The sequence below is a fragment of the Penaeus chinensis genome, chromosome 12 (assembly GCF_019202785.1).
Source record: "Penaeus chinensis breed Huanghai No. 1 chromosome 12, ASM1920278v2, whole genome shotgun sequence".
NCBI lineage: Eukaryota > Metazoa > Arthropoda > Malacostraca > Decapoda > Penaeidae > Penaeus > Penaeus chinensis.
This window is the reverse complement of record NC_061830.1, coordinates 14,038,692-14,043,691: the sequence shown is the minus strand read 5'-3', so window position 1 is coordinate 14,043,691 and position 5,000 is coordinate 14,038,692.

Sequence of the window (5,000 nt, the reverse complement as noted above, 5' to 3'; positions counted from 1 at the left end):
TAAATACCACATTTAGTGTCAAATCAATTAGAGAACCCCTCCATTGTACAGAGTTCCAAAGACAACTAAAACACAGAATAGAAGAGCTAACTTTGAATAACAACACCGATTCATACTCAAATTCATGGTTACAAGTGACGTGTAAACACTTAGCTCAGCTGAACATTCCCATAACTAAGACCCTACATGGACGTTCTGTACCACCGTGGAAAATGTCGGACCTAAGTGTATATTATACGACTGCCCCCAAAAAAGACAGTGCCCCCCCTGCTATACTTAAACAGTATGCACTTGCAAGTATAAATGAGCATCTAGACACTCTTTCCAATGTATATGAATGCTACACTGACGGATCCTTGCAGTCTGGGTGCAGAGCAGGATGCGCTTTTGTTGTATATAAAAACAATATTTTGCAGCACCAGGATTGTAGGAGGGTTCATGACTGGGCTAGCACTATGCAAACCGAGTTGGCAGGAATACTCATGGCCACCGAATTTCTATTGAAACAAGGCTCAGGGGTCATTTTCTGCAATTCACAGAGTGCTCTCCAGGCTCTGAACACTCTAGACAAAGGTGCGGGAAATATTGCAAATGACATCAGGATAAACGTGTATCGTGCAAAAGAACGAGGCCATAATATACGTTTTGTGTGGATTCCATCGCATGTTGGAATCCCTAGGCATGATCATGCTGATCGCCTAGCAAAGTCAGCATGTGACAAACAAAGTGTGGACATAGACCTTGGGATACCTCTTTCTAGGATTTTCTACATCATTAAAGCCTCCTTCAGAGAGGACTTGACTGAGTTGATTAATTCTCAGCGCCCTGAAAGCTGTAGCATAAAGCACTATGACCGGTTTAGGCAAGATTCCTTCATCTATGGTTTATATAAAACAAGAACAAGACAGTGTGATGTTGTGACTGCAAGAATCAGGCTTGGGTATAGATTGTATTGGCAGGTCAGTACAGTTTGTAATGTCGAAGAAACTAAGTGTAAACTGTGTAATGAAGAATATAAGCGAACACTTGTACATTATATCTCAGAGTGCCATGTGATACAGCCTTTCAGGCCACCTAGCATGAGGTACGGAGAACTATGTAACTACTTCATATCATCTGATGCCCTAGAAGATATACTTATGTTGTATCCTAAATTTGGAATGTAGTATCACATAACCGAATATAAAATGTATTAATGCTTTCCCACGCCCAAGCTATATGCCGGCGTGGCAGATGAGTGGATAAAGGACTGTGCAATTGTTCCTTTCCTTAAACTGATATAAGTACTCATAGCAATGTTATAGGCTAAAATTCAAATGTAACACTATATAATGTTATGACCATGCATTAAATGTACCACAGCTTGCCCACGCCTGTGCAGTTAGCCAGGGTGGTAAATAAAGGACTAAACTAAACTAAAAATGCGTGGCAGATGAGTGGATAAAGGACTGTGCAATTGTTCCTTTCCTTGAACGGATAAAAGTACTCATAGCAATGTTATAGGCTAAAATTAAAATGTAACACTATGTAATGTTATGACCATGCATTAAATGTACCACAGCTTGCCCACGCCTGTGCAGTTAGCCAGGGTGGTAAATAAAGGACTAAACTAAACTAAACTCCTTAAAAATAAAATTGTCTATATTCGTCATCATCGTCGTCATCGGCAGCAGCAAAGACAAAAGTAGCATTGGTATTATCGCTACCAATATTTTTAATATGATCATTGTCATTGTTATTATTAGTATTATTATTATTTTTAATGGCGCTGTTGTTATTTTTATTATCTTATCAAGTATAATCTCCGGTCCGGAGGTTGGCAACCAGGTGCTGGTTGTACAAAGAGGCTAATAGGTGAAGCAGGCCACATAACCACTTCACCCTGCAGAACAGCAATCAAAGTCAGGATAAATGAGCTGTCTACTGTTATCCATGGATCTACCGTTGACCATCGAAATGGTTATTCCGCCAGTACTAGATACTGATGTTACTGCTGCCCAATATTAGGATATGTAACCCCATATCTGGGACCCTTGTTATTATAACTGATCCCTATCATTATTGTTGCTATTACTCATTATATGTCATTGTTATTATTTTTACTATTATTATTTTTATCATTTTTATTATTACTATTATTATTATTATTATTATTATTATTATTACTTTTACTATTACTATTACAATTATTCTTATTACTATTATTATTGTTATCATTATTATTATTAATATTATTATTATTATTATCAGTGTTATTCTTATTATTCTTATTCTTATTATTATTATTATTATTATTATTATTATATCATTATTATAATAATATTATTACTATCTTTATTATTACTATTACTAATATTATCATTATTATTAATATTATTATTATCCTTTTTATTATTAATGTTACTAATATTATTATTGTTATTATCACTTTTAATGTAATTCATTGCTATTATCATTATCGTTATTATTATTATTATTATTATTAATGCTATCATTATCATTCTGATGTTATTATTATTATTAATGTTATCATTATCATTTTGATGTTATTATTATTATTATTAATGTTATCATTATTATCCTGATGTTATTATTATTATTATTATTAACATGATTATCAATATTGTTATTTTCATTGTTACTTTTATTATCATAATGATTATTCTCATTACCATTATCATCATTACTATTACTGCTATCATCGTCATAAGCATTATTACTGTCTGTCTCTATAGCTAGTATCATTATCATATTTTTGTTTTCATCATTATCATTATTACTGATATAATCGTCATATTAATTATCATCGTCCTTGTTAAATTTCCTTTTTTCTTTTCTTTTTATTATTATTATTGTTGGTGGTGGCGGTTCTTAAAAAAATACTTTGGTAAAATACATGACTGTTCATGACAGCAAAATATACATTTTTCTTTTAAAATGCATATATATATAGATAGATAGATAGATAGATAGATAGATAGATAGATAGACAGATATATGTGTGTTTGTGTGTGTGTGTGTGTGTGTGTGTGTGTGTATGTGTATGTGTGTGTGTGTGTGTGTGTGTGTGTGTGTGTGTGTGTGTGTGTGTGTGTGTGTGTGTGTGTGTGTGTGTGTGTGTGTGTGTGTGTGTGCGTGTGTGTGTGTGTGTGTGTGTGTGTGTGTGTGTGTGTGTGTGTGTGTGTATGTGTGTGTGTGTGTGTGAGTGTGTCTGTGTACAGCTACACAGAAAACAATCGTTGGGAGAGGTGTCGTAACATTCAAAATGAACATAACCTTATGTTACGAAAGGGTTGGTATTTTGTATGGATTCACTGTGACATGATGATCTTATTCCCGAAAAGAATGGGATATGCAATGCAATATTCAGACAAGCCACAGGCCTTCTGGGATATAATAATAATCTGCGACGAGAGAACCTTTTTTTCTGAAGACACCAACTTGTGAGATATGTATGCATGGACGTCAACAAAACACGAGATAGGTAACTACACCACCCACTCCCCCACTATTTTCAACTTCCTTTCGCCCGATATTTTGAGGAAAGATGTTTGTTTTAATAGTAATGAATGCAGAATATTTTAATTTATGTCTATTGTTGTATCTAATGCAGTGTCTTAATTTAACAGATCTGAACCCGAGAATCTGATCGCCAGCTGGAATGGACGCACATAAGTTGGTGGATGTCGGTCCTACTGATTTACTGGCAGCAGATATGTTTAAAATCCTTGAGGAGGTTTCTTCCAACGGTTAAGGCTATGGTGTTTACTGAAATAGATCTCTTCTATTTTATTCAGAAATTCAGCCCCATCCATACCAGCCGTGTTTTCCGAGACTGGTTTCGTAAATACCCCGACATCACACTACTGCCACAGCCACCCACAATTGAAAATGTGTGGGCGGCTGTGTCAAAATATACGCGGCAAAACCACACTCGCAATCATGTCGCAATCGTGAATAATGCTTTGGAAGCATAGGAACGTCTTCGATGTGAGTAAGGCCGTCCTTTGAGAGTCGAGTTAGTTGCGCTTTACCTCGATACTTGAACTGTGTCTTGACAACAGGGAGGGACGGTCACAAAATATTAAACTTGAATCAGTATCTTATTTTCCTTGTTTTGATCTGGAATATGTCAATATAATAGCAATAATGCTTGTGAGAACCATTGGTCTGGCAAAGCTAACACTTGTTTTCTCTCGTATTATGACGATAGACCCAACATTAAAACAAAAGTACAAGAAAGCTAATTGATTATTTGCCAAGTATTACACAATATTATGAATTACCTGCGAATTTATAGCATCTTACTTCGTGATTTACCACACATACCCAAAATTAGTTGAAAATTCCTAGCGTTAACAACACTATTTCAAAAAGTATCGTTGCTTAACATGATTTTCTAACGTATATGTATATATGCGCGCGCACGCATATATACATGTGTTTCTATATATACACATATATATATGTATATATATATACACACACACACATGCATGTATAAATGTATATATATTAATATATATATATATATATATATATATATATATATATTTATATATATATGTATATGTATATATATGTTTATGTATATATTTTTATGTATGTACGTATACACACACACACACACACACACACACACACACACACACACACACACACACACACACACACACACACAAACACACACACACTCATATATTTACTGATTTATATATATATATATACACATGTGTGCGTATACATTTTTTTTTCAACAGCCATTCATTTCACTGCAGGGCATAGGCCTCTCTCAGTTCACTACTGAGAGGTTATATGGCAATGCCACCCTTGCCTGATTGGATGCCCTTCCTAATCACCCGCGGTTTGGCGCGCTGACACTTGTGCCACGGCGGTGACTTCCCCTACGACACCTGCGTTTGACTTATCAAGCCGATATGTCGTTTTCTCGGGCTCGAGCAAGCAGTCAGAACGCAGGCATTTTTACGACTGCCGAGACC